Genomic DNA, 20,897 nt, shown 5'->3' with positions numbered 1-20,897 from the left:
TCATTCCATCCCCTCAACAATTTACTGATCTTTTGGTATTGACATACAGACTCAGAATGTTAAATATCCTACATTTACATATGATTGGTTCATTAGTTTCTTTTGAATGACAATGTATATACCCTTAATTGTATACTTATACCTCCTTCAGTCTGTTCGTGAAACTTCAGTTTAGCTCCTGCTCATTGTGATGTCCCCAAAAAAAATGTTTAATTAAGAAAATAGGGGAATGTGAAATTCTTATGTTTATGAATCACAAACAAACAGATTTATTGTACACTTTATGAAGTAGAAATTAATTGTGCTCTGCTTGTCAGGTTCTAAAGCTCCAGCATCTGATTGTCAGCCACTGGTTGCAGCTGGCCTGCCTCTTGCTGTGCACTGCCAATCACTTGAAAAAGCATTTTTATTCTTTTATTAGTATAGAACAAATCCGGGCTAATGTGACCATCATAAAAAGTCCTGGGGAGCCAAACTTGTCATGCTCCTGCCATTCTTTCAGTTTTATCTGCTCCTGCACTTTGGATAATTGCTGTTTAATTTGCTGACAAGAAATGAAAACTGTGTCCACATTATCCCGGATTATCTCTTTTTTTCCCTGAAGGCTGTAGGATTCAAAGAAAGCTATTTACTGGACTAAATAGTGGTGCCTCAACCCATCTCAGGAGCGCAGAAGAGTGTGAGAACAAGCTAGCCAAGGATCATGTGAAGGAAAAGACAGAGAGCCAGGGCTGACAAGTGAGTAAAAGTTACATGAGCTGCTTATCATGATGCCCATCTTTCTAATTCTTTGCGGCTTAATATGGAAACCTTTGCCTGTCACACAGCAAACAAACCCCTTGTTCTGACTATGAGAGATGAACACTGCCTCACTGCACTTCTTAAAGTTGCTGCGCTCTGGTACACTCACTTGGTATGTGAGTACTGAATACTGCTTTAAAAGGCTCTTTCAAGCTGAATGAATGCATTTCATTTTACCAAGAAGAACCTTATATTGATAGAAGGAAAAAGGAACATTGCTTAGAAAGGAAGGGGAGACAATGAAGACAAAAATGAAGAGCTTTTACTTTCCATTATGAACATGTTGCCCTATTCTGCTCAGTTGTTTATACATTCCCAGCACAATAATGCCTCTTTGCAATAATATGTCCCCCCCCCACCTTTTACACTACTCATATTGAAAAAGCCCTCACCTCACGGCCATGGTAATAAGTCCCGAGAAATGTGGGCATTATGTTGATTTATGTTCTGTGAGAAGATCAAGGTAAATATAAAGGCCAAGCATATGCTACTAATGTTCGCCTTCATACAAATGCACATTAAAAAAAAAGAACCTTGTGGCTGCACTACATGACCTTTCAATTTTCAATGCTCTGTGTGCATATTATGGGCTAATGCACTGATTTAAAAAAATAGAAAGAGCAGTCTTTGAAATTATCTACTGCATTAAAATCCCATGTTGCTCAATGTGTGCTTCAATTCAAGCAGGAACAGAAGCTTTTGTTAGTAGGCAGAGTGTTCTTCGGCATCTCAAAGAATGGTGACTTTTTTGTTTAAAAGAAATGACGTATAAATAAATTGTAAAGGTATCAATGCATCTGTTTCCGCAGGATTTTGCAAATTTAATTTAATTTCAATTAAAGAATAAATGCAAAGTGTCTGAGCTCTCTGCACCATCCAAAACAATTAAAACAAACCAGTTATTGGTAAATATGAGAAAATATGGACCAACAACCCTAATCTGTCACCTCTGTCATATGCAGCTACAACTGTAAAAAGCATGAGAAATGAAATTAGTACTTATTGAATTATGGAATTGTGAATCACAATTTGTTTTAGAGTGTATTGCTTTGTTTAATTGGGAAAAGAAAACACTCAATCTGTAGGAACATGACTAAATAGAATACAAAGTGGCTACTGATCGTTTATCATTAACTGCTTCACCACAGTGGGGGCAAGTGGCACATCGGGAAAATCAGGAATCCAAGTTAGTTAGTTCTCTGAGGATAAAAACAGAAACTGCTGGAGAAAGTCAGCAGGTCTGGCAACATCTGTGGAGAGAGAAGTGTTAATGTTTCAAATCCAACTTTTCTACCAAGTTCCTTTCTGTTTTTATTTCAGATTTCCAGCATCTGCAGTATTTTGCTTTTAGCTGCCTGAAGCCGCGTTAAAATCTGCCCATGACAACTGTGGAAATTTAAATTCGATTAACAAAATCTGAAATGGTCGTTTTCTGTCCACATATGCTACCAGAATTTCTCCTACAGTTTTTGTTTTTGTCTGTTTCAGCAGTCCTGTGTGCCTGTTGAGCCCAGCTGAGGGCCAGAACATTAAAAGGCAAGCCAGGGGAAGGCGCAGGATGCATCTGTGTAGGCTCAAAGTGAGTGAGTGAGAAGAGACCAAGTGAACAATCATGAGATGCAGCCTGGTCTAGTCTGTGAGCTGGAGTGCCCATACAATGGCCTTCCAATGATAGTTTCTGGTATGTTAAAAAGTGCAGCAGTAAATTGCAGATGCGTCCTGTGAGTGGATCAGAGATGTGCCATGATGATGTGGAGAGGCTGGCACATAGCAAATGCGAATATTCGTAGACATGGCATGCTTCTGGCTTCTGCTCACGGACTGTGCCCTGAGATGTTAGTGCCAGGTGTCCAAGATGGACATCTGGTGGAGAATGTGGTGAACTGGAGTTGCCAAGTATCCACTTGACTTCAGTGTCAGGAATTCTTGGCATCAGGCTTGTATCCAGTAAATAGGACAATGGAAACCTGCATGTCACTAAAGTGAGATTAGGTAGTAATTAAGCTAATAATGAGTGATTACTCCTGTTTGTAGGTTTCTCACTGCTCATTAACAAGTCTTTCATCTCAGCATCTGGAACTAAGCTGTAAAATACAACTTGCAGCTCTTGCCTTTGAGGAAGGCCCTTCACATGATTCTCCCAGAAGACTCACCATATCTCACGTCATTCAGGATCTGAGGAGATTCTGTCCTTAGAATTTGCCTTGACCTATTGATGCTGGAGGCTGAGCTGCTTTTTAGAACATTATAAGGAGTCTAGGGTGGCATCAAAAATAGCATTTGCAACTATATACAACTGTCTAAATATGCAGTATTTAATTCTTACATAAATCTTAAATGCATTATAAATTCAAATATGAATGAACTTTATTTATTTTGAAAAATAGGATTCAGAATACTGAAGATATAGAAACTTGGAATTTTCTGACACCAAAGGACAGTGGATGCTGGAGTAGTCAGCGTTATCGAGTCTGAGATTGTTGGATTCTTGTCAGATGAAGGAATCAGGGAATAATACTGCTTGCGTGGGTTTTAGAATTGAGGTGCAGATCAGTCATTATCTAAATAAATTTCAGAACAGGCTTGAGAGACTGACCACATGTGAGTAATTTGAGGCATTATTTCTGGTAAGTAGGTGTCTTGTGGCACCTCTGAGCCAAAAGGCCTCCAGGCTCAAATCTCATCTGCTCTAGAGGTTTGTCGCAAGATTTCTGAACAGAAATGTCGGCAATTCCAAGGGTGGTAGGTCAAGGCCTAGCTCTTTATCCAACTTCATGTTTCTAAAAAAATTTTACTGTATCTGGTTGTTCTATGAAACTTCTTTTTAGAATGTGTTTACAATCCTTTCTGAATACTGAACAGAAGAAAACTTCATTTACCAGCTTACTGCATATAATTTGTATCACGAGATATGCCTAAAAGGAGCACTGGGTTTGAATTTGACATTTGAACTCAAACTTTCTGTTATTGTTTTGGGGTCAGAATAGTTACATTCCTGTTCTGCTGCTGAGATGTTCTTCTGCTCATTAGGTTCAGAAAGCTAAATATGAATAATGGAGATTGAATTATAAATATGCAATGGGATACATGAGCTTAACTTGAAGAATTGGGTGTATTTGCCTGATGGGAGAATCCAAGTGTGATCATGGATGGAGTTGGACTGATGGGACAAATGAGGGCTGTTCTTCTTTCTCAAAATCTGAACTCGGAGTTCATAGAACATAGAACATTACAGCACTGTATAGGCCCTTCGGCCCTCGATGTTGTGCCGACTGTCACACCGATTTGAAGCCCATCTAACCTACACTACGTCCATATGCTTGTCCAACGACGACTTAAATGTACCTTAAGTTGGCAAATCTACTACCATTGCAGGCAAAGCGTCCCATTGCCTTACTACTCTCTGAGTAAAGAAACTACCTCTGACATCTGTCCTATATCGTTCATCCCTCAATTTAAAGCTATGCCCCCTCGTGCTCACCGTCACCATCCTAGGAAAAAGGCTCTCCCTATCCACCCTATCTAACCCTCTGATTATTTTATATGTCTCAATTAAATCACCTCTCAACCGTCTTCTCTCTAACGAAAACAGCCTCAAGTCCCTCAACCGTTCCTCGTAAGACCTTCCCTCCATACCAGGCAACATCCTAGTAAATCTCCTCTGCACCCTTTCCAAAGCTTCCACATCCTCCTTATAATGCGGTGACCAGAACTGTACACAATACTCCAAGTGCGGCTGCACCAGAGTTTTGTACAGCTTCACCATAACCTCTTGGTTCCGGAACTCGATCCCTCTATTAATAAAAGCTAAAACACTGTATGCCTTCTTAACAGCCCTGTCAACCTGGGTGGTAACTTTCAAGGATCTGTGTACATGGACACCGAGATCTCTCTGCTCATCTACACTACTAAGAATCTTACCATTAGCCCAGTAAAGGTCAAGGTCACCTCAATCTATTTACACTTGTGATTGAGAGATATGATATCATTTTCTGATAACTGTTTGTTCTTTATGGAGCTGTGGTCAGAAGTAGTGCAATGAAGCAGTGCTTTGTTGGAGAAACATGCAACTTTGACACTGTTGAGAAAAATTGTTTTCTGTTGATGGTGCTGAGCTTGGAGAATGGGTAGGCACTTATTTAGTTTGGAATCTGGCATATCCAAATACTGCATCTTCCTGCCCCCACTCCATTTATGTTCTGGATGTGAAAATCTCCAGCAGTTCTCCCAGCCCTGCTATCAATTAAGGTCATTTTGAGGTCCTAAATTGGTCTTAACTCAGTACAAATAGGCCTGTTGCCATACAGTGGGCAGTGCAGCTATAGGCATTGAGTGGGGTGAAACTCCGGAACCTATTGCCCAATTGAGGGACTGGACATCAGAGGGAGATCTGCAGGAAGCCAAAGCTAAAAGCAACAGCCCCTGATTGGCTGGCAGCTCTCACTGAGCAGAACTTTTGTACCTGAGGATGGCCTGATTGGTCTTTGGTTTAGTTGGCCTTCCCTGGTGTAGGTGGTACCAGGGTCTACCCACCAAGTCTGGCAGCATCTACGGTGAGAGAAACACAGTTAATATTTCCACTCCAGTGATGTTTCTTCAGAATTTAAGAGCAGGAAGTTGTCCTGGAACTGTATAAAACAGTTGAAACAACTGTCTTGCACTAAACCAGTAATTTTCCACTTGGTTTCAATCACAGATCATCATGTCCCTTTAACCCTTAACGATTACCTTTAAAAATCTAGTTAGAAGATATCATTTTTTATCCTACCGCTGATGGACTAGGATTGTTTTCATTGGAGTAGAGGACACTGAGTGGGCATCATGATTTAAATTATTAATATTATGAGAGGAATAGATAGGGTAGACGGGAAAGAGAAGAGGACAGGCCAAACAACTGCCAAACGGATTGTGAAATGGAATGTTATGGATTTATGAAACATAAATCTTGTTGATCCTCATAAGAAACATTTGAGTGTAAATCGGGAAATGAAAGGTAGGGAGGAATTGAAGAAAATCACATCACTAGAGAAGTGGTTCTGAGTAAATTGTTGGAGCTGCAGGCTGGCATGAACCAGGGTTCTGATCAACTTCCTCATAGGATCTTAAAAGAAGTGGCAAATGAGAAAATTGTTCAGTTTGCTTTTAGTTTTCCAAAATTCCTTGGATTTGGGAAAGGTTCTATTGGATTGAAAAATAACACGTGTAACTCTTTAATTGGAAAAGCAGGGAGACAGAAAACAGGAAGCTATAGGCCAGTGGCTTACCATCTATCATAGAAAAGATGTAAGGCGATATTATTAATGACAAATTAGCAAACCTGTTAGAAAAATTCAAGGAATTCAGCAGGGATGACATGGTTTTGTGAAACGGAAAACGCAGCTAGTCAATTTATTGACGTTCTTTGAAAAAGTAACACACACTGTGGAAAAGAGAGACTTGTGAATGCATTCTACTAAGATTTATAGAAGATATTTGATATTGAGCCAATTAAAGACTATTGATGAAAATCACAGCTCATGGTAGGTAGTAACGCATTCACATGGATAGACAATTGGCTGACTAACAGAAGGTAGAGCAGGCAAGGAGTAAGTGGATCAGTTTCTAGCTGACAATGTGTAACACGTGCCACAGGGATTAGTGCTGGAACTCAGATTTTCAGAAACTATATAAATGATTTGGATAAAGGAATGGAAGGAGGTATTGTGGTTAAATTTGCTGACAACACAAAGATAGATAGGAAAGTAAGTTATGAAGGGAACAGGAGAAGGATACATATTGATATTATTAGCAAATGGGCAAAGATAAAACAAAAAAAGAGTGTAATGTGGGAAAATGTTCCTTAGCACATCTTGGCTGGAAAAGAAGCATATCATGGGTGGCATGGTGGCTCAGAGGTTGCCACTGCTGCCTCACAGCCCCAGACACCAGGTTCAATTCCACCCTCTGGCAACTGTCTATGTAGAGATTGCACATTCTCCCTGGGTCTGCGTGGGCTTCCGCCAGGTGCGCCAGTTTCCTCCCACAGCCCAAAGATGTGCAGATTTGCATAGACTGGCCATGCTAAATTGCCCATGGTGTTCAAGGATGTATAGGTTAGGTGTGTTATCATGGGAAATGTAGGATTACAGGGAAAAGGTAGGGAGATGGGTCTGGGTGGGATAATCTTTGGAGGGTCGGTGTGGACTGTTGGGTTGAATGGCCTGTTTCCACACCATAGGGATTCTATGATTCTATCTAAATAGTGAGAGATTACAAAGTTCCAAAATGCAAAGAGATCAGGATGTCCTACTGCGTGGATTACAAAGGTTGGTATGCAGGTACAGCAATAATAAGCAGTCCTGATAGAATGAATATAAAAGCAGAGAGGTTATACTTCAGTTATACAAAGCACTGGAGAAATCATAAATAAAAATGGAAAGTGCTGGATAAACCTATAAGCCTGGCTGGATCTGGAAAGAGCCCAATCTGAATCTTCTTTTGAACTCTGCTGAGTTTCTCCAGCAATTTTCAGTCCGATTTCCAGCATCCACTATGCAGTAAATGGCAGAACTCTTAAGAGGACTGATAGGCAGAGGGGTCTAGATGTACAGGTACACAGGTCACTGAAAGTGGAAACACACATGGAGAAGTTAGTCAACAAGGCATACGGCTTGCTTGCTTTCATTGACCAGGACATTGAGTTTAAATATTGGCAGGTGATGTTGCAGCTTTATAGAATCTTAGTTAGGCCACATTTGGAATGTTGTGTTCAGTCCTAGTTGCCACACTACCAGAAGGATGTGGTGGCTTTGGTGAGGATACAGAAAAGATTTATTAAGATATTGCCTCGTATGGAGAGCATTATCTATGAGGAGAGGTTGGAGAAACTTGGGTTGTTCTCACTGGAACGACAGAGGTTGAGGGAAGACCTGATAGAGGCCTATATGATTATGAAGGGCATGGACAGAAAGGACAATGAGAAGCTTTTTCCTAGAATGGAGGAGTTAGTTACTAGTGAGCATAAGTTTAAGGCATGAGAGGCAAGGTTTAAAGGTGGTGTACGAAGCAAGATTTTTACACAGAGGATAGTGGAAGCAAATACGATAGTGACTTTTAAGGGTCATCTTGCCAAATAAATTAATAGGATGAGAATAGAGGAATACCGTCCCCAGAAGGATAGGGGGTTTTATTTGTGATGGGCAGTATGTCACTGCAGGCTTGGAGGGCTGAAGGGCCTGTCCTTGCGCTGTAATTTTCTTTGTTGTTTGTTCTTTGTTCAAAGACAAGTGGACTTGAATTGTAATTGTGCATGATATGAAATTATCCTTTGTTAGTAGTTTCAGTTTTGTCTTTTACTCTTGAATAATCACTACGGCATTAGGTATTGGCTCTGAAAGGATTCTTGTTGGAGATTGGACCCAATATGATGATGTCATCCAGTCAAGGACACCTACATCAGGCACCTATTATTGACTTTAGCTCTGCCCTTAGCACCATAATTCCAACAAAACCCATCTCTAGACTCCAAGACCTAGGACTCTGATACCCCTTCTGTAACTAGATCCTTGACTTCCTGACCTGCTGACTGTAATCAGTAAGCATAAGCGACAACATCGCCTCCACAATAGCCCTGAAAACCAGTGCCTTGCAAGGTTGCATATTTGGCCCCTTACTATAGTTATTATACACTCACAATTGTGTAGCCAACTTTAGCTCGAACCCCATTTATAAATTTGCTGATGACATTGCCATTGTGGGTTGGATTTAAAACAATGATGAGACAAAGCGTAAGAAAGAGATACATAGACAGCTTGGTAGCATGGTGTAAAGACAACAATCTCTTCCTCACATATCAACAAAACAAAGGAGCTGGTCATCAACTTCAGGAGCCAGAATGGAGGATACACCCCGTCTGTGTCATTGGAGCTGAGGTGGAGGTGGTTGAGAGCATCAGGTTCCTTGCAATAAATATCACCATTGATCCTGGTCCATCCACATCGATGCTGCAGTGATGAAAGCAACATCTCTACTTCCTTGGATGGTGAAGGAAATTTGGAATGTCCACAATGATTTTAACGAATTTTTATAGGTGTATCGTATTTTTATGGGATAACATGCTGACTGACTGGCTAGCAATGCTGCCTCATAGCACCAGAGACTTTGGTTCGATTCCATGTTAGCGACTGTATGGATTTTGCACATTCTCTGAGTGCTACAGTTTCCTTCACACTGATCAAAGATCCAGAGGTTAGGTGGATTTGCCATGATAAATTGCCCATTGCGCCCAGGAATGTGCAGGCAAGCAAATACAGGGTTACAGGAATAGGATAAGAGGGTAAATCTGTGTGAAATATTCTTTGCGCGGTTGGTGTGGGCTCAGTGGATCGAACGGCCTGCTTCCACACTGTAGGGGTTCTATGCAGCCATAGAAAGCATTCTATCTGGATATATCACAGATTGGTATTGCAACTACTTTGTGCAAGACCGCAAGAAATTGGAGTTGCGAACACTGCCCAGTACATCATAAATACCAGTCTTCCTTCCACTGAACATAGAACATAGAACATTACAGCACATAACAGGCCCTTTGGCCCTCGATGTTGTGCCGACCTGCCATACCAAACTGAAGACCATCTAACCTACACTATTTCATGTACGTCCATATGCTAGCCCAATGACGACTAAAATGTACCTAAAGTTGGCGAATCTACTACCGTTGCAGGCAAAGAGTTCCATATCCTTATTACTCTCTGAGTAAAGAAACTACCTCTGACATCTGTCCTAAATCTTTCACCCCTCAATTTAAAGCTATGTCCCCTTGTGCTCGCCATCACCATCCTAAGAAAAAGGCTCTCCCTATCCACCCTATCTAACCCTCTGATTATCTTATATGTCTCAATTAAATCACCTCTCAACCGTCTTCTCTCTAACGAAAACAGCCTCAAGTCCCTCAACCGTTCCTCGTAAGACCTTCCCTCCATACCAGGCAACATCCTAGTAAATCTCCTCTGCACCCTTTCCAAAGCTTCCACATCCTTCTTATAATGCGGTGACCAGAACTGTACACAATACTCCAAGTGCGGTCGCACCAGAGTTTTGTACATCTTCACCATAACCTCTTTGTTCCGGAACTCGATCCCTCTATTAATAAATAAAACACGGTATGCCTTCTTAACAGCCCTGTCAACCTGGGTGGCAACTTTCAAGGATCTGTGTACATGGACACCGAGATCTCTCTGCTCTTCGACACTGCCAAGAATCTTACCATTAGCCCAGTACTTTGCATTCCGGTTACTCCTACCAAAGTGCATCACCTCATGCTTGTCCGCATTGAACTCTGTTTGCCACCTCTCAGCCCAGCTCTGCAGCTTATCTATGTCTCTCTGTAACCTACAACATCCTTCGTCACTATCCACAACTCCACTGACCTTAGTGCCGCCTGCAAATTTACTAATCCATCCTTCTACGCCCTCATCTAGGTTGTTTATAAAAATGACGAACAGCAGTGGACCCAACACTGATCCTTGCAGTACACCACTAGTAACTGGACTCTAGGATGAACATTTCCCATCAACCACCACCCTCTGTCTTCTTTCAGCAAGCCAATTTCTGATCCAAACTGCTATATCTCCCACAATCCCATTCCTCCACATTTTGTACAATAGCCTACTGTGGGGAACCTTATCAAACGCCTTGCTGAAATCCATATACACCACATCAACCGGTTTACTCTCATCTACCTGTTTGGCCGCCTTCTCAAGGGACTCAATAATGTTTGTGAGGCACAACCTACCCTTCACAAAACCGTGCTGACTATCCCTAATCAAATTATTCTTTTTTAGATGATTATAAATCCTATCTCTCATAACCTTTTCCAACACTTTACCAACAACTGAAGTAAGGCTCACTGGTCTATAATTACCAGGGTTGTCTCTACTCCCCTTCTTGAACAGGGGAACCACATTTGCTATCCTCCAGTCGTCTGGCACTATTCCTCTAGACAATGACGAGTTAAAGATCAATGCCAAAGGCTCAGCAATCTCCTCCCTGGCTTCCCAGAGAATCCTAGGATAAATCCCATCCGGCCCAGGGGACTTATCTATTTTCACACTCTGTAGGATTTCTAATATCTCTTCCTTGTGAACCCCATTCCCACCTAGTCTAGTAGCCTGTATCTCAGTATTCTCCTCGACAACATTGTCGTTTTCTGGAGTGAATACTGTCGAAAAATATTCATTTAGTGCTTCCCCTATCTCTTCTGACTCCACACACAACTTCTCACTACAATCCTTGATTGGCCCTAATCTTACTCTCGTCATTCTTTTATTCCTTAAATACCTATAGAAAGCCTTAGGGTTTACCCTGATCCTATCTGCCAACAATTTCTCATGTATCCTCCTGGCTCTTCTGAGCTCTCTCTTTAGGTCTTTCCTGGCTACCCCGTAGCCCTCAAGTGCCCTAGTTGAGCCTTCACATCTCATCCTAACATAAGCCTTCTTCTTCCTCTTGACCAGAGATTCCACTTCCTTTGTAAACCACAGCTCCTGCGCTCTACAGCTTCCTCCCTGCCTGACAGGTACATACTTATCTAGGACACACAGGAGCTTTTCCTTGAATAAGCTCCACATTTCTAATGTGCCCATCCCCTGCAGCTTCCTTCCCCATCCTATGCTTCCTAAATCTTGCCTAATCTCATCGTAATTGCCTTTCCCCCAGCTATAATTCTTGCCTAGTGGTATACACCTATCCCTTTCCATCACTGAAGTAAACATAACAGAATTGTGATTGCCATCACCAAAGTGCTCACCTACTTCCAAATCTAACACCTGGCCAAGCTCATTACCCAGTACCAAATCTAATGTGGCTTCGCCCCTTGTTGGCCTGTCTACATACTGCGTCAGGAAGCCCTCCTGCACACACTGGACAAAAACTGACCCATCTGTAGTACTCGAACTATAGTGTTCCCTGTCAACATTTGGAAAGTTGAAATCCCCCATGACAACTGCCCTGTTTCTCTCACTCCAATCAAGAATCATCTTTGCTATCCTTTCCTCTACATATCTGGAACTACTCAGAAGCCTGTAGAAAACTCCCAACAGGGTGACTTCTCCTTTCCTATTTCTCACCTCAGCCCATACTACCTCAGCTGACGAGTCCCCAAACATCCTTTCTGCAACTGTAATACTGCCCTTCACCAACAATGCCACACCTTCCCCTCTTTTACCGTCTTCTCTGTTCTTACTGAAACATCTAAATCCCGAAACCTGCAACAACCATTCCTGTCCCTGCTCTATCCATGTCTCTGAAATGGCCACAACATCGAAGTCCCAGGTACCAACCCATGCTGCTAGTTCACCCACCTTATTTCGGATGCTCCTGGCGTTGAAGTAGACACACTTCAAAACAACTTCTTACTTGCCGATGCCATCTTGCGTCCCTGAAACTTTATTTTGGACCTCCCTCCTCTCAACCTTTTCTATACTCAAACTACAATTTTGGTTCCCATCCCCCTGCTGAATTAGTTTAACCCCACCCGAATAGCCTTAGTGAATTTCGCCCCCAGAATATTGGTACCCCTCTGGTTCAGGTGAAGACCATCCTGCTTGTTGAGGTCCCACCTACCCCAGAAAGAGCCCCAATTATCCAAGAATCCAAATCCCTCCCTCCTGCACCATCCCTGTAGCCATGTATTCAACTCCTCTCTCTCCCTATTCCTCACCTCACTAGCACGTGGCACGGGCAACAAACCAGAGACAATAACTCTGTTCATCCTAGCTCTAAGCTTCCATCCGAGCTCCCTGAATTTCTGCCTTAAATCCCCATCTCTCTTCCGGCCTATGTCATTAGTGCCTATGTGGACCATGACTTGGGGCTGCTCCCCCTCCCCCTTAAGGATCCCAAAAACACAATCAGAGACATCATGAACCCTGGCACCTGGGAGGCAACACACCAACCGTGAGTCTCTCTTGTCCCCACAGAACCTCCTATCTGTCCCACTAACTATGGAGTCCCCAATGACTACTGCTCTGCTCCTCTTCCTCCTTCCCTTCTGAGCAGCAGGGACAGAATCTGTGCCAGATACCTGTGCCCCACTGCTTTCCCCTGGTAAGTTCCGCCCCCCCCCCCCCCCCCCCCAACAGTATCCAAAATGGTATACTTATTGTTGAGCGGAATGACACAGGGGATCCCTGCACTGCCTGCCGGTTCCCTTTCCGACCTCTGACTGTAACCCATCTGCCTTTTTCTTGTACCTGACGAGTGACTACCTCCCTGTAACTCCTCTCAATAACCCCCTCTGCCTCCCGAATGATCCGAAGTTCATCCAGCTCCAGCTCCAGTTCCCTAACACGGTTTTCGAGGAGTTGGAGTTGGGTTTGCTTCCCGCAGATGTACTCAGCAGGGACACTAGTGGTGACTCTTACCTCCCACATTTTTCAGGAGGAACATTCAACTGCCCTGATCGCCATTCCCATTATTCTAAATTCCCAAAGAGACTATTGAAAAATAAAGCATAAAAAATAAACTAGTTACCTTACCAATCTGATGCACAGAACCCTTTTTATTGGTTAGAGGAGGAGGATGGGTGGGAGACACTACCCGAGTAGTGTTTCAGGCAACGCAACCACACAAATATATTACCTCACTTACTCAGCAGTCCGGTGTCCATCCTGCTCAGCGTACACTCCGTCTATTCATGGCAAGTTTTAAAAACATTGACTCACCTTCCCGGCAGCTACCTGGTCGATGCTCCCGCTCCTCTTGCTGCTGAGACAACTGACTCCATTTAGACTTCCTGCTGCCTCAGGAAAGCAGCCAACATAACCAAAAACCTCATCCACCCTCTTCCATTGGGCAGAAAATACAGAAGTTTGAATACACATACCAACAGATTTCAGAACAGCTTCTCCTCTGCTGTTATCAGACTTATGAATGTACCTCTCATATTTCTCAGAATACAATGGGGTCTTGATCAGATGGGCCAATGGGCTGAGATGAAGCTTAATTTAGATAAATGTGAGGTGCTGAATTTTGGAAAGGCAAATCAGGGCAGGACTTATGCACTTAATTGTGAAGTTCTGGGGAGTGTTGCCAAACAAAGAGACGTTGGAGTTCGAGTTCCTAGTTCCTTGAAAGTGGAATCCCAGGTAGACAGGATAGTGAAGAAGCTTCTATCCACCTCCCCCTGTCTCCCCATTTATTTCAGAATCCCCTTCCCCTCTCCCATTTCTGAAGAAGAGTCCCAACTCGAAACGTCAAGCTTTCCTGCTCCTCTGATACTGCTTGGCCTGCTGTGTTCACCCAGCTTCACACTGTGTTATCTTGATAACATGTGAGTTGTGTCATCTCCTTTCCGATTTGAAGTGAAGTCACTGACAGTCTGTTAATGTCGAGATGTGGATCTTTTTATTGAGTTTTGGTATCCACCCCTTTTTTCAGGCAACGGCTCTGGTAGGTGAAAAAGTGATGATTTTTTTATGTGGTCTGAGACAAAAGTAAACCTTGAGGATTGGACCTGAGACCTATAGTACTTGACAGCTCAGTTGAGTGGAGTAGAGTAGAGTGTAAGCCAAAACATATCATAAAGCCAAATGCACCCAGGGAAGATGGGGACAATTTGGGTAGATGCCATGGGCCAGGATGCAGCAAATTGAAATGAGATGGCCCAATAACTACCACTGACACGACCCCCAGAACTACCTCAGAGCCACAGTGTAACAAATCTCAAAGTGATACGGGGGAATAAGGTTAGTTTTAGAAGAAACTGAAGCAATAGTTATTTTAGTACCAAGATATAGGAACATACAGGTGCCATCCTCGTGCGATAGAATAACCCAGCGGCTCTTTGACCACCTACTCCAGAGACAATTTAGATAGAGTTAGCAGGAGCAGACTATGCAGCAGGAGTGGCAACTGTTAAAACCCTCGAAAGCAGAAATGGAGGTGCAGTTAAGTTCCTCCAGGAAAAGACAAGATAATAGTAGGACAGGAATACCAGGATCAAGAAGAGATTGGATTAGAACAGTAGGTAGCATAGGTAGCCCTGAGCACCATCTAAGTATTGACGTCCTTTCAATGTATTATCAACCAGATTACAGACAGGATAGATCATGAGGCAGCACCAGGAATAAAGCAGCCTTTTGTTCAGCATGTACTTGCTGGTTCCTGTTTATGGTTATTACAAATATGTTGCAATTAGATGTTCATAGAGCCCCGGATTGACTGTGTGGCTTGAGTAAATGAAGGGGAGAAAATATCTCTGTGTCATCTCAGAAAGCTCATTCTCACCAAACATGTCTTGCGAATCTGTGATGGTAATAAAGGTTGGCATTACATTGCTGTATTGCTTCATATACCCAAACGTGGGGACAATCTGACACACTCCTTAATGTGACTTTGTAATGCGGGGAAATATCATGAATGAACTTGGATATCATTAAGTAACCCAGCAACCTGTGCTATAGATCTAGAGGGATCCAAAAAGAGGTTGGATTTGTCACAATGTCATCAAGGGGAAACCACTCGGCATACCTGGCAGAAATGATCAAAGAAGTGCTAACTCAGTATGGATTTGCCTCTTATGAGAACTGCTCATTGCCTGTTATGAATTATCAAACTTTTCTTAAGTATGCCTTAGTTGTTCACATTTCTCCTTAAATCCCTGCTAAACTCACTGCATTTCACGTTAAAAGTATGCCCCTCATTTTTGAGCCTTCAACGGGAGCTGTTGCTTCCCAGCCATCTTGCCCCTGGCTCTCATAATCTTGTACACCTCTATCAGTCCCCTTCTTAGACTTCTCTGGTCTAAAGAAAGTAATCTGAGTTTATCCAGCTTTTCTTTGTAGGAACGAAATTATTAAGTTAGAGAGGGCTCAGAAGAGAATTACCAGGATGTCATAAAAAAGGCTGGATAGGCTGGGACTTTTTTCACACGCGCATAGGAGGTTGAACGGCATCCTTATAGAGGTTTATAAGATTATGAGGGGTATAGATAGGATTAATAAAAGGTGTCTTTTCCTTAGGATGACGATTTCAAGATTAGGGGACACATTTTTAAGGTGGGGAGAGAGAGACTTCAAAAAGAAATGTTTTACACAGAGGATGGTTTGTATGTGGATGAAGTTCCAGAGGAAGGGGTGGATATGGAAACAGTTACAGCATTTAAAAGATACTTAAATAAGTATGTAAATAGGGCAGGTTTGGAGGGATATGGGCCAGGAGCATGCAGGTAGGACTAGTTTGGTTTGGGATTATGTTCGGCATGGAATGGTTGGACTGAAGGGTCGGTCTCCATGCTGCATGACTCTGTGACACTATAACTGTTCCAACATCTCAGTGAATTTCAACTGCATTCCCTCCAGTGCAATTACATCATTCCTATAGTGTGGTGACTCGAACTGCACACTACTCCAGCTGTGGCCTAACCCAAAGTCCTATACAGTTCCAACACAATCTCCCTGCTCTTATTATCTATGCCACATCTGATAAAGGCAAGTGTCCCCAATGCCTTCTTAACTACCCTATTAATCTGTCCTGTTCAGGGATCTGTGGACAAGCACCCAAGATCACCTGTTCCTCTGAACTTCTTAGTGCCTTGCCATTCATTGAGTACTCCCTTGTATTATTACTACTTCCAAAGTATATCACCTCACACTTATCAGAGTTAAATGCATATTTAAATACATAAATACATATTCCACTGATCGGTCTATCTGAAGAAACCATCTATACCTTCATCAAAGCCTTTTTCTTCACTGTCAACTGGCTGGCCAAAACCTTCATGTCATCCAAAAACTTACTTATCAAACAGAACCCATTTCCCATCCATATCATGATCTATTTCATGAACAATAAGTGACAAAGCACTGATTCCTGTAGTACACAACTGGACACCAACCTCCAGTCACACAAACAGCCTTTTCTACTGCTATCCTCAGTGCCCTGTCAGTAAGGCAATTTTGGGTCCAACTTGCCAAGTTATCCTGGATCCCATATGTTTTTACTTTCTTCAACAGTGTCCCACATGGGACCTTATCAAAGGCCTTGCTGAAATCTATAATCAACTTCAACTACGCTAACCTCATTTACACACTTGGTCACCTCCTCTAAAACATCAAACGATTTGTTAGGCATGACCTTCTTCTGCCATGCTGACTAACCCTGATCAAACCCTATTTCTCTAAATGGAGATTAATTCTCTCCTTCAGAATTTTCTTCAAGAGTTTCCTTGAAACTGATGTGACACTCACTTGTCTGTGGTTCGCTGGTCTATACCTGGCATTTTTTTGAAGGAGGAGTTAAAACTTTGGGTCAGAGCCGTTATAATTCCCTCCCTTATCTCTGACAGCAGCCGGGAACACAATTTACTTGGACCTCAGGATTTGTCCACTATTAATCCTGCCAAAACCTCCAATTTCCCCTCACCACCTTTGTCAAACTGCCTAAGGACATTACAGTACCTCTTCTCTTGAACTCACAACCATCTCCTCCAAAGTGAAGACAGAGTACACCCTTGGTCCCTAATGGGCCTTACTCTTTCTTGGTTGTCTTGTTACCCTTATAAAATATATTGTGATTCTCCCTAATCTTACCTGCTGGTGTGTTTTCAACCTTCCCTTTTTTCCCTACTCATTTATTGCCCATCCCTAATTGTTCAGAGTCACTGCTGTGGATCACATGTAGGCCAGACTTATTAAAGATGGCAGTTTTCTTCCCTCAAGGACATTAATGAGCCCGATGGGTTTTTCCCAACAATCGGCAATGGATTCATGGCCATCGTTAGATTCTTAATTTCAGATATCTGTTGAATTCAAATTCCACCTGCTGTGGTGGTATTCAAACCTGGGTCCACAGAATGTTATCTAGGTCTCTGGAATAACAGTCCAGCGGTAATACCATTTTGCCATTGCCTCCCGTAATCATTCTCCTAATTGCTTTCTTCAGTTTTCTCTGGCATTTTCTACACTCCACCACGTCTTGTATTGACCTGGTCCTCTTGTACCTGTAAAAAGCCTCTCTTTTCCCTTTTATGTTGTCTTGAATATTCCTAGACATTCTAGACATCAGATGTTACTCCTATGTTACACCATAACAGAACATCTGTACTCTTGCCAATTATCTTTTGAAATTCCCTCCACCACTGTACTGCTATAGATTTAACCAGAAGTAACTGTTCCCAGACTACTTTGGCCAAATCCTGCCTTACTTTAATAAAAACTGCCTTCCTCCAATCCAAAATCCTTTCTCGTAGACATCTTTTCCTTTTCCATAACAAACTTAAAATGCACAATATTGACTTAAAAAGCTCTCCTGAATACATATCAAGAAATCTCTCCCCTCTAAAGCCTTTATGCTACGGCTGGGCAAGTTGAAATCCTCTACTAGAATTACTCCATTATTGTTTTTTAAATGCCTCTGTGAATTGTCTATATGTCTGTTTTTCTATTGCCTGCTGACTGTTTAGGAGTCTATAATACACTCGCAGTGATGTGACTGCTCCTGTTTTTATTACTAAGCTCCACCCAAAAAGCTTCAATTGAAGACCCTTCCAAGATATTGCCCCACTTTACTGCAGTAACTGACTCCATAATTATTGGTGGAACATCCACCTACTCTTTTATCCTGTCCTGTCTGAAGATCCTGTATCCTGAATGTTGATTTGCCAGTCCTGTCCTCTCTGAACCTCATCTGTGATTGGCAACAACATCACAATTGAACATGTCAATCCATGCCCTTAATGGATCTGTCTTACTTCTAATACTTTAGCATTATGTTGGAGGCCATCTGGCCTTGCCTTACTCCATTGAATTGCAATATCACTGAGTTTTGTCTGTCCTGATTTGTTTATTAATAATGTATGCTGTGTCTCTATTGAATGAATATTTTGCCCCCTCTCTGTGTCAAACTAGTTTAACTTCCTCAAAGTAGCAATAACAAACAATCCTGCAAGGTTTTTGGCCCTGTTCAGATTCATGTGAAGCCTTTCCCACTTGGTGAGTTACCACCTGCCACAGAACTGGTCCCAGTGATCCAAGAATCTAAAACCCTTCATCCTGCACAACTCATGAGCCATGAATTCATCTTCCCTATTCTCCTACGTCTGTGCTGACCATCACAATGCACCAGGGATAATCCAGAGATTACAACCTTTAGAGCCCAGCTTTTTAATCTTCCATCTTCCCTAAAGTCTTGATGCAAGATCTCATCCCTAACTGTACCTATATCATTGTAACCAATGTATACCATGACTTCTGTCTTGTCATGGTCCTTCAGGATACCCTGCAATTGCTCAGCGATGTCCCTGACCCGGCACCAAGGAGGCAACATACCATCCCGGAATCATGGCTATGGCCACAGGAATGCATATCTGTTCTCCTAGCTGATGAATGCCCTATCGCTATTGTTCCTTTCTTCATCCTCCCTTCCATAACAGTCAGACCACTTGTGGAGACAGAAGCTTGGATCTGTCTGCAATCACTGGAGGTACCAGTACCCTCAGCAACTACAAAATGGAAAATTGATTTGTGAGCAGGACCTAAGGGGACCCCTGCTCCACCTGCCTGATTCTCTTTGATTGCCTAGTGGTCACCCATTCCCTTCTTTCCTCCCCTTAACTTGAAGTGTGATTACCTGTCTAAACATTTTATCTAAGTAACTCTCCGAATTGCTCCAGCATACTTCCAACCACCATTCAGGCTCCAAAATACGGAGCTCAAGTTTGTGCAGTTGGGAGCATTTCCCGCACAGATGGTCATCTAGAACACTGATAGGGTTCAGGATTTCCTTAGGTCACACTCAGCTGACCTCATCCACCATGGCCCAGATTTAACTTGCTAACTTTTCTAATTACTTAATCTTAAAGATACTCCCTTTACCTTAACTTTAGTCTTTTGTTATTCTCTGACTTTTACTTATCACTGGTGCTTTTCAATTAAACCCATAATAATCTCCCAGTTCTTGGGCTTTGTTCTGCTTTTGCCCCCTCAGATCTATGAAAGCAGTTAGGAAAACAAGACGGCAGAAAGAAGAGAAAAACCTTCCTCCTCTTCATCCCTGCTAGACGTATTCCTCTCTGTCCAATGTATTGTCTGAGAATGGGACTGTATTGCTGACTTTGAGGCAGTACTCTTAGACCTGAGCATATTCTTCATCTGAGTTCTGTGCTTCTCTGATTTCATTCAGTTACTGAATTAGGGCTGCTTTGGTTGCAGTCATTACTGCAGTAGAGGTTTCCATCTCTACAACAAAAGCCACATCACCTTGCTCATGCCTTAGCACAGGGATGTGGGACAAAGCATCTGCTGTTTTCCCAGAGCATGATCCTCGTTGCAAGCAACTTCATTGTCTTCAGCCTGGAAAATTGTGGATGCGTTTTTATTGACCTCTCAGAATTTAATAGTGTCACGAGAATTTGTGGTCTGAATCTACTTTAAAGTGGAGACTAAGATCATAATCTGGAAACTTTTCTCAGGCCCTTGTAGCAACTAATGCCTCCTTCCACATTGTTGGATTTCTGTCAGTGAATGGGTTGCATAGTGAACTGGTCTATATTTTCCATCTGTATCTGAGTGAAAACAACTCCCAGTTCAATAGAATATGTACCTGCAGCATTGTTGGTGTGTAGCTCTGGGTCATTGCAACATTATCAGGAGATATTACTATCTCTTTGATTTTCTCAAAAGAGTTCTGCTTCCCTCTGCCACCATGTGTTCTGTTGTTGCATTGTGACTCAGATTGGGCACAAACTTTCTGACATTGTTTTGCATCCCCATGAAATCACTAAAACTCAGTGGAAACTCTTTGATTGTTCTTGTCATCTGTGGATCAATTCCAACATTAAATAATTCAACAATACGTTCGAAAAGCTTGACAGTCAAGTGCAAGAATTTGCATTTGTGGTTGAGTGTTAAGTCTGCTTCCAGTCAGCATTGCAGCACACCTTGCACTCTAGTGTAGAAATATCAAACCCGATTCTGGATGCTTTTGACAGACAGGGGCTGGACACCATACTTACACTAGGTACAGAATTATGGTTTCACTGCAATTCACTAGAACCTTCTTGCATCAGGTCCAAGTTTTATGTGATCTGAAATCCTCTGAGATTACTGATGACACAGTCC

General features: G+C 42.4%; 1 protein-coding gene across 1 annotated transcript in view; it reads left to right on the top strand.

Annotated features, from left to right (window-relative positions):
* The window catches only part of LOC125453611 (transcription factor SOX-21-like), a 289,360-nt gene that overhangs the window by 119,738 nt on the left and 148,725 nt on the right, over positions 1-20,897 (top strand). The window contains exon 3 of the mRNA XM_059646525.1: positions 605-738. The gene's annotated coding sequence lies outside the window, so the exon portion shown is untranslated. The remainder of the gene's footprint in view (positions 1-604; positions 739-20,897) is intronic.

This window comes from Stegostoma tigrinum, chromosome 6 (assembly GCF_030684315.1).
Source record: "Stegostoma tigrinum isolate sSteTig4 chromosome 6, sSteTig4.hap1, whole genome shotgun sequence".
Classification (NCBI taxonomy): Eukaryota; Metazoa; Chordata; class Chondrichthyes; order Orectolobiformes; family Stegostomatidae; genus Stegostoma; species Stegostoma tigrinum.
This window is presented reverse-complemented; position numbering and strand designations above follow the sequence as displayed.